This window comes from Hyaena hyaena, unplaced genomic scaffold (genome assembly GCF_003009895.1).
Source record: "Hyaena hyaena isolate Hyena2069 unplaced genomic scaffold, ASM300989v1 scaffold_2030, whole genome shotgun sequence".
NCBI lineage: Eukaryota > Metazoa > Chordata > Mammalia > Carnivora > Hyaenidae > Hyaena > Hyaena hyaena.
The window spans coordinates 35,021-49,037 of NW_024082665.1; positions in this window are offsets into that span (position 1 = coordinate 35,021).

Sequence of the window (14,017 nt, forward strand, 5' to 3'; positions counted from 1 at the left end):
AATCAAATGGAACAATATCTGTATCATATGAATTCCTAAATAAGAAGAGAAAGAGGAAGGGGCTAAAGGGGCATTTGAACAAATCGTAGCTGAGAACTTCTCCAATCTAGGGAAGGAAACAGGCATTGAAATCCAAGAGAAGTCCCTTCAGACGTAATCTGAATCGATCTTCTGCACAACATATCATTGTGAAACTGGCAAAATACAAGGATAAAGAGAAAATTCTGAAAACAGCTAAGGATAAATGGGTCTTAACATACAAAGGTAGACACATCAGGGTATTAGCACACCTATCTCCTGAAACTTGGCAGACCAGAAAGGAGTGGCAGGAATTCTTCAATGTGATGAACAGGAAAAATATGCAGCCAAGAATCCTTTATCTAGCAAGTCGGTCATTCAGAATAGAAGGAGAGAAAAAGGTTTTCCCAAACAAACAAAAACTGAAGAATTTTTCACCACTAAACTAGCCCTAAAAGAGACCATAAGGGGGAATCTGTGAGTGTAATGTTGCAAGGACCACAAAGTACCAGAGACAGCACTACAAGCATGAAATCTACAGATAACACAATGATTCTAAACCCATTTATTTCGACAATAACAGTGAATGTAAAATGGACTAAATACTCCAGTCAAAAGAAATAGAGTATTAGAATGGATTAAAAAAAAAAAAAAGACTCATTTATTTTCTGTCTAAAACAGATTCATTTTAGACCTGAGGACACCTTCAGATTGAAAGTGAGAGGACAGAGAACTATCTAACATGCTACTGGTAATAAAAAGAAAGCTGGAGTAGCCATACTTATATCAGACAAAGTAGACTTTAAATTAAAAGCTGAAAAAGAGATGAAGAAGGGCATTATATAACAATTACAGCGACTATCCATCAAGAAGAGCTAAGAATTGTAAATGTCTATGCACCCAATTCGTAACACCCAAATATATAAACACAAACATAAGCAATATTATTGGTAAGATATGGTAGTTTCAGGGGACTTTAATACTCCATTTAAACCAATGGACATATCATCTAGACAGAAAATCAGTAAAGAAACAATGGCCCTGAATGATGCACTGGGCCACATGGACTTGACAGATATATTTAGAACTCTACATCCTGGAGCAGCAAAATATACTTTCTTCGCGAGTGTACAAGGAACATTCCCCAAGATAGGTCTCACACTGAGTCACAACACAGCCCACAATAAATATAAAAGAATTGAGATCATACTATGCACACTTTCAGATCACAATGCTATGAAACTTGAAGTCAGCCACAGGAAAAAGTATGGAAAACCACCTAAAGCATGGAGGTTAAAGAACACCCTACTAAAGAACAAATGGGGAGAAGAAATTTAAAAATATATGGAAACAAATGAAAATGAAAACAAAACAGTCCAAACCCTTTGGGATGCAGGAAAGGCTGTCCTAAGAGGAAAATACATTGCAACCCAAGACTATCTCAATAAACAAGAAAAATCCCAAATACAAAATCTAACAGCACACCTAAAGGAACTAGAGCAGAAAGCACCCTAGACACAGCAGAAGAAGAAAAATAATAAATACCAGAGAAGAAATATACAATACAGATTCCAAGAAAACAGTAGAACAGAAAATGAAACTAAGAGTTGGTTTTTTGAAAAACTAAACAAAATTGCTAAACGTCTAGCCAGACTTATAAAAAAGAAAAGAGAGAGGAACCAAATAGATAAAGTCACAACTAAAAATGGATTTATTATAACCAACATCTCAGAAATATAAGCAATTATCAGAAAATACTATGAAAAATTATATGCCAACAAACTGAACAGCCTGGAAGAAATGGACAAGTTCCCAAACACCCACACAGTACTAAAACTCAAATGGGAAGAACTAGAAAATTTGAACAGACTCATAACTAGTGAAGAAATTGAATCAGTTATCAAATATGAGTTATCTCTCAACAAATATGAGTCCTAGGGGCGCTTGGGTGGCTCAGTCTGTTAAGCGTCCGACTTTGGCTCAGGTCATGACCTCACAGTTCGTGAGTTCAAGCCCCGCATCGGGCTCTGTGCTGACAGCTAGCTCAGAGCCTGGAGTCTGCTTCAGATTCTGTATCTCCCTCTCTCTCTGACCCTCCCCTGCTCATGCTGCCTCTCTCTCAGAAATCAATTAAAAAAAAAAAAAAAGAGAGTCCTAGACCAGATGGCTTCCCTGGGGAATTCTACCAGACATTTAAAGTTGAGTACATACCTATTCTTCTCAAGCTGTTCCAAAAATACAGGAATGAAAAGAAAACTTTTGACTCATTCTATGAAGCCAGCATTATTTTGATTCTCAAACCAGACAGAGGTCAACAAAAAAGGAGAACTGCAGGCCAATATCCCTGAAGAAAATGGACGCAAAAGTTCTCAACAAGATACAAGGAAATTGAATTCAACAGTATATTAAAAGAATTATCCACCATGATCAAGTGTGATTCATTCCTGGGATGCAGGGCTGGTTCAATATTTGCAAATCAATCAATGTGATACATCACATTAATAAAAGAAAGAATAAGAACCATATGATCCTGTCAATAGATGAAGAAATAGCATTCAACAAAATAAGCATTCTTTCTTAATAAAAACCCTAAAGAAAATCGGGAAAGAAGGAACACACTTAAACATCATAAAAGCCATTTATGGGAAGCCCACAGCTAATATCATCCTCAAGGGGAAAAATTGAGAGCTTTACCCCTGAGATCAGGAACACGACAAGGATATGTACTCTCACCACTGTTGTTTTCCATAGTGCTGGAAGTCCTAATATCAGCATGTGACAAAAAAAGTGAAATAAAAAGCATCAAAATTGGCAAAGAAGAAGTCAAACTTTAACTTTTTGCAGACAACATGCCACTCTACATGGAAAACCTGACAGACTCCACCAGAAGTCTGCTAGAACTGATACATGAATTCAGCAAAGTCGCAGGGTCAAAATCAACGTACAGAAATTGATTGCATTTATACTCCAATAATGAAGCAACAGAAAGAGAAATAAAGAAACTGATCCCATTCATAATTGCACCAAAAACCATAAAATAACTAGGAATAAATCTAACCAAAGATGTAAAAGATCTTATGCTGAAAACTGTAGAAAACTTATGAAAGAAATTGAAGAAGACAAAAAGAAATGGAAAAACATTCCATGCTCATGGGATAGAAGAATAAATATTGTTAAAATGTAAAAACTACCCAAAGCAATCTACACATTCAGTGCAATCCCTATCAAAATCACGGGCATTCTTCTCAAAGCTAGAACAAGCAATCCTAAAATTTTTATGGAATCACAAAAGACCTCAGATAACCAAAATAATATTGAAGAAGAAAACCAAAATGAGTGCCATCGCAAACACAGACTTTAGCCTGTACTACAAAGCTGTAATCATCAAGACAGTATGGTATTGGCACAAAAACAGACACATCGACCATTGGAATAGAATAGAGAGCTCAGAATTGGACCCACAAATGTATGGCCAACTAATCACTGACAAAACAGGAAAGAGTATCCAATGGAAAAGAGCCTCTCCAAAAAGTGGTGTTGGGGAAACTGAACAGCAACATACACCAGAATGAAACTGTACCACTTTCTTACACCATACACAAAAATAAACTCAAAATGGATGAAGGACCTGAATGTGAGACAGGAAACCATCAAAACCTTAGCGGAGAAAGTAGGAAGCAACCCCTTTGACCTCAGCCACTGCAATTTCTTACTCGACACATCTCCAAAGGCAAAAGAATTAAAAGCAAAAAATGAACTATTGGGACTTCATCAAGATAAGACGTTTCTGCACTGCAAAGGAAACAATCAACAAAACTAAATGGCAACCAACGGAATGAGAAAAGATATTTGCAAATGTCACATCTGATAAAGAGCTAACGTCCAAAATCTATAAAGAACTCATCAAAATCAACCCTCCAAAAATAAATAATCCAGTGAAAAATGGGCAGAAAACACGAATAGACACTTTTCTAAAGAAGACATCCAGATGGCCAACAGACACATGAAGTGATGTCACAGGGTCCCTCCTCATCAGAGAAATACAAATCAAAACCACACTGACATACTACCTCACACTGGTCAGAGTGGCTAAAATGAACAAATCAGGAGACTATAGATGCTCACAAGGATGTGGTGAAATGGGACCGTCTTGCACTGTCGGTGGCAATGCAAACTGGTGCAACTGCTCTGGAAAACATTGTGGAGGTTCCTCAAAAAATTAACAATAAAACTCCTCTATGACCAAGCAATAGCAGTGCTAGGAATTTACTCAAAGGAATCAGGAGTGCTGATGCATAGGGGCACATGTACCGCAATGTTCATAGCAGCACTTTCAACATTAGCCAAATTATGAACAGAGACTAAACTTCTATCAACTGATGAATGGATAAAGAAGATGTGGTTTATATATACAATGGAATACTAAGTGGCCATGAGAAATAATGAAATCATGCCATTTGCAGCAACATGGATGGAACTGTAGGCGATTATGCTAAGTGAAATAAGTCAACCAGAATAAGACGGATGTTTTCACTCATATGTCGAAGATGAGAAATGTAACAGAGGACCATAAGGGAGGAAAAGGGGAAAAATAGTTACAGAGAGGGAGAAAGCAAACCTTGAGAAACTTTTAAATACAGAGAACAAACTGAGCGTTGATGCATGGTGGGGGAGAGGAGAAAGTGGGCGATGGGCATTGAGGAGGGCACTTGTTGGAATGAGCACTGGGTGTTGTATGTAAGCTATATTGACAATAAATTATATTTAAAAATATTAATTCTAAAAAAAGGTAGAAGGCTTTTGCACAGTGAAGGAAACAATTAAACAAAAGGTAATCTACAGAATGGGAGAAGATATTTGCAAATGACATATCCGATAAAGTGTTAGTATCCAAAATCTATAAAGAACTTAGCTAACTCAACACCCAAAAAGCAAATAATCTAGTTAATAAAAGGCTGGAACACATAAAGACACTTTTCCAAAGAAGACATACAGATGGTTATCTGTTATAAGGCCTTTATCAAGATGAAAATGAATCATGTCTTTTCATTAATCCTTTACCTTAACAAAATCCTTTCATTAATCCATACCTTTCTGGTTACTCTGTATTAGCCCCACCTTGTCTTCAAATATATGTTTGTTTGTTTGTTTGTTTTACCCCATTGGGTATTTTGGAAATTTATAAATTTACATTCACATGTAGAAACCATACTATTCTTAAACATTCCTAAGCTTGTCCTATAGACATATAGTGTATATTTTGAATTCTATTAGAGGTTTTCTGATTGACAGTGCATTTTATTATTATATTTTTAATAGGTACCTCATGGTTCTTTTAATCTAGATTTATCACAAATTGATTGCTTAATTCACACATCTCCATCCCTGAGCTCGTTCTTTGTCCACCAGACTCAAACCCAACTGCTCATGAATGCTCTACTTAAGGCAATTCATTTAGTATGACCAAAATAGAACTTCTGATTCTCCCCATCCTAAACTGTCTCTTTCTTTAGTACTGCCAATCTCAATAAAAATGACACTACTATTCACCAAACTGCTAAAGTCATAGATCTAGGAGTCACTTTTTGCACCTGAAAGTAAAATACCATTGTATGCCAATTATATCTCAATAATAATAATAATAATAATAAATTGCTGTAGAAAAAACACTTTTAATTTTTTTAATGTTTTATTTATTTCTAGGAGAGAGAGAGAGCGTGAGCGGGGGAGGGTCAGAGAGAGAGGGAGTCACAGACTCTGAAACAGGCTCCAGGCTCTGAGCTGGCAGTCAGCACAGAGCCCGATGCGGGGCTCGAACCCACGAGCCGCGAGATCATAACCTAAGCGAAAGTCAGACACCTAACCGACTAAGCCGCCCAGGCGCCCCGGAAAAAACATTTTTAAAACTAGGAATTATTTCTGACTTTTCTCTTTTCTTCAGAACCTAATCCATTCCACCAAAAAGACATGTCAGTTTTTCCTTAGAAATTTATCCAAAATCAAAACGCTCTTCACATTTTCACTACCATAACCCTAGTCCAAACCACTATCAACTCTGACCTAGACTTAATTGCCTTCATTCTTGTAACAGCACTTCTCTGGTCTTCCTGCTTCTACTTTTGACCCCCTACATTCTATCTACCACACAGCACTTAGATTAATCTTTTAAAAACCCATATCACATCATACTAATCTCCTACTTTACATATTCCAGTGGCTTCTTACTGTACTGAGAATAAACTCCAAAGCTATTTACCACGGCTTACAGATTTTATATTATTTAAGCTCTCTGTCCTATTCTCTATCACTCTGGCCTCTGCTCACGCTTATCCAACCACCATGGCATTCTTACTGTTCCAAAAACACAAAAACTCATTCTCTGATTCAAATCCTTTATACTTATTTTTCTTTTTCTTTATGTTGCGAATGCTCTCTCCTCAGACTTTGCCTTGCTCCCTCTCTTCTTCCAGGTTTCTGTTCAACTATTTTCTTCAGAAAGGCCTTCCTTGGGGCGCCTGGGTGGCTTAGTCGGTTAAGCGTCCGACTTTCGCTCAGGTCATGATCTCGCGGTTCGTGGGTTCGAGCCCCGCGTCGGGCTCTGTGCTGACTGCCAGCTCAGAGCCTGGAGCCTGTTTCAGTCTGTGACTCCCTCTCTCTCTGACCCTCCCCTGCTCACGCTGTCTCTCTCTCTCTCTCCTAGAAATAAATAAAACATTAAAAAAAAAAAGAAAGGCCTTCCTTAACCACTTTTTTTGTTTATTCTTACCCCAGCTTTATTGATGTGTGGTTGAAAAATAAATATTATATATACTTAAGGTGTATATGTAATGTTTTGCTACACATTGTACATTCACATATACACTGAAATGATTACCACAATCAACTTAATTAACAAATCCATCACCTCACATAGTTACCATTTTTTTTTTGCAGTATGAACCTTTAAGATCTACTCTCTTAGCAAGTTTCAAGTATACAATACAACTTTATTAAAGATAGTCAACATGCTGTACATTAGATCTCCAAAATTATTTATCCTGCATAACTGAAATATTTTACCCTTAGACTAACATCTCTCCATTTCCTCTGTCAGCTACTCTTCTATTATATGCTTTTATGAGTTCTAAACACTCAATGGAAAGCAAGTTGCACACAGTTGTATGTCCACAAATGTTTCCCACTGAATTTAGAGGTTAGTATAATGGTAGGTTCCACATTTATTTGTCTTTTCAGCCTAGTGACTTCATTTTCTCTCCACTAGAGAGAAATCTAAACAGAGAGAGAGAAAGACTATGAGAGACAACGAGGCATATTGGCAGAGATGGATAGTCAAATAGGCATAGGAAGTGATGAGAGACTGATGAATAGGAAAGGTTCATGAAGATTTCTACATAAATGTCTCGAGAAAATAGATGAACTTATTAATGTAAAGGATGTTGAGAAAGAAAAATGAGGAGCATGGGGAATATTCCTGAGGGACATTTGGCTGTTTTAAATTCCTGTGAAATCTCCACTCTAAGTCTTAGATATGGACGAGATATATATCATCACTATTTTCCAAAACTGCAGTAAAACAAAGCCACATACTGGTTTTATAACCTTCAGTAACTTAGTCTTTTTGAGCTTTAACTTCCTTATCTGTAAAATAGAATATTCCCATCTACCAGGCATAGTAGGATATTGCCTTGCACATAGTATTTAATAATGATAGTTGCTCTCACCATCAATACTATCATCATCATCAAGATACCTGGAGTGCTCCTTATACTGGTCACCAAGATAGCTACATTGTCCTTAAAACCACAATTGTCTTCAGAAAAGAAGTAAAAAGTAGATTCTATGAGAGTTGTATTGGGACAGTCTTGTATAGAACAAGTGTCAAATACTTGTTCATTTGCTTCCTAAAATATATATTCTTGCTACATTAATTAACAGTTGTCATTTATATTTGTGAGTGAAGAAGAGAGAAAGAAAGTGAGGGAGGGAAGAGAGGAAGAGTAGAGTGGTTTTGTGAGCTATTTAATCAAAAGCCTCTATGAATTAATGGTTATTATTACCGCATATAATGAGGCAATGGTATTATTTTATTCTGCAGAGCAGTTGCCTTTCAAATTCATTTATTCAGAATATAATCCCTGCTTACTTCATAATCAACTAAGTGGGCTTTCAATTCTTGATATCTCATTGTTTAACCTAGTCATTTATGAACGGGGAGGAGGGAAGAAAACTGGAAATAAATCCACAATAAGCAGATGAGGTAAACAAACACTTGTGAATCATGAAATGTTACAGTCTGAAGAAAACATATCCATTATCTAAACCATCTAGTTATAAGGAGAAAAGTTGAAGTCTATAAACAAATGAAGAACAATATTTTAATCAAACTAGGCTTTAAATCCAGGACTTCTGATATCTAATACAATGCTCTTCCCTCTATCAAGCCTCTCTGCTTAAATACATGAAACAGAGCTCTGCAGAGGGATTATTCATTGAGAGCACTTAGCCCATTTCAAGTTACAGAACAAATGAGTAGAGGAGAGAATAATGGAAAACTGGAGATAGGAAAATAGGAATGGAGATAGGGTGCATTCATACTCTGCATTGCTGGCAACTGATTCTGTTTTATTATGTTTGAGGATTGGGGGAGCAGAAGCAGCCTTAATGTATGATCTCTCTCAGAATTTAAGTTCTGAAGTTTAACTTGTAAGATGAACAAATAAACTTCCAATGCAAATTAAAACAATCCTATCAACATTTGACTTTATTTTATTGGGTTTTTATCACAGTTCCAGATTTTGGTGTGTGTTCTCAGAAGTTGAAAAATATGGTTTGAAAAGAATCTTCCCCTTTCATTCTCACTGAACTACAGAATAGTACTATATAGTTCTGGTGTGAGTATGTTTATATATTTGTGTGTGTGTGTATGTGTGTGTGTGTGTACTAGAATTAGTACAAAAATTACAATCCTTGACATAGTCTGAGGATAATTTCTTTTAATCTTAAATGACCGGTATTGTAGATTTTATTTAAAGGTATTAACAGATTAAATTTTAAAGAAAGCTCAGCCTTTGATTTCTTTTCTTTTCTTTTCTTTTCTTTTTTCTACAGAATGAATTATAATGGTTTACTAGACAGCTGACCACTTGTGATGATATATAATTTATGATTGTTTTGTAAGAAAAAAGTATAAAATGGAAGAAAAATTCTGCGGATGATGTGGGAAGGGAAATCTCCTTTCCATGTATTATGGTTTTGCTAGTCATGACATGATGGCATTATTAGGAGACCATGAGGATATATAGGGATCTTTGTTCACTTACTCTGAGTCAAAATAGAAACTTTTTTAGAAATTAAATTTTATACAACAATATATGCCAGGCTTCAACCGATCACTTTTGTGGTTGTAGTGGAGTCATAGTGCCAAAGCATAGTTGGACCTCTCAAATTTTTGATGGATCTCTAATTCATTGTGAAATTCAGGCTTTTCCAAGCCACATTTTCTACTTATTAATAAATATTTTTACTGCTGTAGTAACATACTAGCTTAGAATGTAGAATTCCTTTATTTGATGTAATTTACTCCAAGTTCCTGTATTCTTAGATAGGAATCATTTAAAAAGCAACCTGTAGAAGTTTGTTACTGCTGAATATTGAAATTATTCTCTCCAAAATAAGTTTTAGTCAGTAAAAAGTTACTCAGGCAATGACTGATAACTTGAAATCTTTACTATTATTATAATCACAAAGTTTTATAGCTCTATTTACGTTATTAGTGGCATGATAGGAAAAAAGAAAATATGAAAACCTTGAATCTCTATGACTTGTTATACTCAATAAACAATTTCTAAATTAAGGCTTAAATTTTATGTTCTGAGTCTTATTTCTACCACTGAGATAAATTTTCTGTAATAGTTACTGAAATAATGTGGCTTTGAAAAAGCTCAATATATGGACAGACTCTGAATCAAGAATAATGTCATTTAAAATGAGCTTTCAGCCAGAAGTAACCTTCTTTTTGCGTTAGTTTTATTGCTAATAAACAGTATAAAAATATAAACAGAATATTTGAAGAAGTAAATAAACTAAAAGGAAGAATCATAATAACATAAGCAACTTCTAAAAGCCACAGTAACTTGGAAAGTTTGAGAATTGAGATAGACTCAATTGATTATTATAAAATTGCACTGAATTGGATATTTTTTCCAAGATACTTTGAATTTTTATTTATGCTAGTAATTAAAATTATTATTGAAATAGGAAAAATTATTATATACTGTCATCTGTAATTAAAATTTTGGCAATTATGAAATGCACGGAATTAGCGCAATTTTAAATGTCATTAGATACAAATATTTGCCTACCATTGTTTCAGCTATTACTTTCAAGTGGAAATTAATATCAATAATCTTGCTCAACTACAAAAGAACTTAAATTATGGACATATCTATATAAATATTAAAATATAACCTTCTAGGGGCGCTTGGGTGGCTCAGCCTGTTAAGCGTCGACTTTGGCTCTCAGGTCATGATCTCATGGTTCGTGGGTTCGAGCCCCACGTCAGGCTCTGTGTTGACAGCTCAGAGCCTGGAGCCTGCTTTGGATTCTGTGTCTCCCTCTCTCTCTGTCCCTTCCCTACTCATGCTCTTTCTCTCTCTGTCTCTCAAAAATAAATAAACATTAACAAATTTAAAAAAATAAAACATAACCCTCTTGAATGAAGCTGAGAAACTTGGTTGACATTGAGAAACTATCTAGTATGGGATGCATACTAGAGAGAATTAAGAGACTCTCAAGTCTTTTCTGTGTTCCATAACTGACCCACTGTTTTTTTCAATGTGCAGTTCTTTCATTAAAACAATTATAATAATGCTTTTTACTAATAATAATTGTGGCATGAGGTGAGAACTTTGGAAAGCAAAAAGACCTAATCAATATAGGAGCTACTTTGTGTGAGATCTAACTATGATTTTATATGTGACATCTCTGGCAAAACCAGAGGGATACCTAGGGCAAATATGAATCTTTTCACTAGCTACATTCTCAGGAAAATGGCAAGGAGAGGGAACAACTGTGGCCTAAGCATCTATTGAGTGAAACCAGGAGAGTAGAGGAAATGAGAGACTAAATATTCTAATAGCCCTCAAAGGCTGAGAAGTACTCATGAACCATCTATAATAAGAAGTATGGGGACTCAAGGAATGTAATTTCAGTGACATCTCTACCTATAATACGTAGCAGCTTGCCACCATACACAAATATTACACCTGATAATTACTCTTTTGGCCTATACCATTACTTTTTCTAGAAGTCTCCTGTGACAAGTCTATTTCTTGTTGTTGTTGTTGTTGTTTGAAGTTTTTATTTAAATTCCAGTTAGGACAATTCATTATTTTATGAATATATATAATATATATAATTATATAACATATTATAATATATAACATATTATACAACATTATATATATAATGTTTTAAATGTTTGTTTATTTTTGAGAGAGAGAGAGAGAAACAGAATGCAAGCAGGGGAGGGGCAGAGAGAGAAGGAGACACAGAATCTAAAGTGAATTCCAGAATGTGAGCTGTCAGCTCAGAGCCCAATGCAGAGCTTGAACCATGAACCACGAGATCATGACCTGAGCCAAACTCGGACGCTTAATTGATTGAACCACTCAGGCGCCCCTCATGAATATATTTAGAGTAGTTTTCACATTAAAAACAACTGGGAACTCTGCTTAACATACATTTCTAGACCCTACCCTAAGAACTTATGATTCAATGTGTCTGTCATGGACCTTGGAATCTATATACTTGTCAGGCTACGCAGGTGATTTGATGCTGCAGGTTAGATTTCATTAGCAGATATTAATAATGAGTGGAAAATTATTTCTTTTTCTCATTTCCTATGGTTCTAAAGGAATAATAGAGATAAAAGGTTTTGATGGATGGTTTTGATGGGGGGAATAAAGATTCAGAGCTGAGAGATAGCTTGGAAAGAAAATACACAATTCAAGAGTATAAAAACTCAAAGTACTACAAAGAGACATTGGCTACTTGAGGGAAGAAGTTTCCCCAAAAGGGGGAAAAAAAGAACATGAATTCTAACACAAAAGTAATGTATATCATAATTTTATCCAGATATACTTCAACTTTCTTCAACAACCAACAAATGAACCTCTACGTGGAGAGCTTCTTGCTTAGGCCTCATCAGGAAATGAGATAAATGGAGAAAACAAAAACATTAAGAGATCATCTGCGTCAAACATTTTGAAACAATTAATTAGTACTTCATCTGTGATCATGAAAATTTTGGGTGACACTAAAGCTCATATTGGGACATTTAAAACATCTTAGCTATTACCTTTTCCCCAAGGTCATTTTCATCCCATCTCTCCCCAAAAAACAAAAATGTGAATTATAGAAGCCCTAACACATTGTCTTAGAGCTTTGGAAACTTGATTAGATGCTTATTGACTCATCATTGTTTCCTATTTTAATTTTTTTATTTTTATTTATTTCAGTGTTTCCTATTTTTAAATGTAAACCTTGTCCAATTGTCAAAGATATGATGGGAATATCTGAAAAATATTGAGTGGAGGCCTAACTGGCAACATTAGGATTGTGTTATAATTTTAATATTTGAGTGTAAGCCAAGGTTTAGAAATCAGAAAGCATCAAACCAATTAATCTACTGTTTTATTTTCTGTGTTTTGTTTTATTTAAGGGCTTAAATTTTGTAGTTTTACTTCACTCTAGATGGAGTCCCTGTTTTGTAGATATAGAATAATTGCTGACTGCAGCTGTACTGACCCTCACAGAAATCTCTGCAACTTGAAAAGAGAAACGACAGAGATCACAGATGTTTATTATACAAGCGAACATGAATCAAGGGCTTACCATATTCCAGGCTCTTATGTGATGTATATTCTTGACATGCTATATGTCATTTAATCCTTAAATCAATTATATGAAGTAGATGATGTACGTATTTGTATTTTACAGATAAAGAAACTGAGGGTAAGCAAGATTAAATTGTCTAAGGCCACACAGCTTTAAGTGGCAAAGCTATAATTCAAATCAAGATCCATCTGATCTTGTAATGATATAGTAAAAAAATGGATCTCATAAGACTGAATAAGTCAATTAAATTTTAGTGCTTGTATAGGGTGCTATTATAAAACGGTCTAAAAGAGGTCATCCTCTTAGCATAATAGTCACATCAAGCTATTAAATTATAGAGCAGTGTAGAACATAACCCAGACTACCCACTCAGATGCTAGGTTTTGTTGACAGTCATGGTCCAACTCTTCAAAGCACTAAATATTGAACTTGCATCTTATTTCAGAAGCTTGATTCCTCTTCTATAGGTACCCAAATTGTATTTTTAAGGAGACTTCATGGTAAAACTGTGCCTATTCCACATGTTTCCCTTCTCTTTTAGGATAATATTTGTCTATGAAAAAGATTAAGTAACAACAGAATTCCAAAATTCTTCCATTAAAGTGTCTAAAAAATGGCACCATATTAGGCTTAGTCAGTTGAGCATGTGACTCTCGATCTTGGGGTCATGAGTTCAAGTCCCATATTGGCCCGAGAACTTACTTTAAAATTTTGTTTCTATTTTATTATTTTTTATTTTTTTAACATTTATTTATTTTTGAGAGACAGAGCATGAGTGGGGGAAGAGGAGAGAGAGAGTGGGAGAAACACAGAATCTGAAGCAGGCTCCAGGCTCTGAGCTGTCAATACAGAGCCCAACGCAGGGTTCCAACTCACGAACTTTAAGATCATGACCTGAGCCGAAGTCAGACCCTTAACCCACTGAGCCACCCAGACATCCCTAAAATTGTATTTAAATTAAAAAATAGGTGGAGGGGCAAGATGGCGGAGAAGTAGAGAGCTCCATACATTGCACTCAACCCCATATCTCATACGGAGAAGACCTGAAGCCATAGGAACCCTTACAGAATCCAGGAGTTTGGTAGGAAAAGGAGACAGAGTC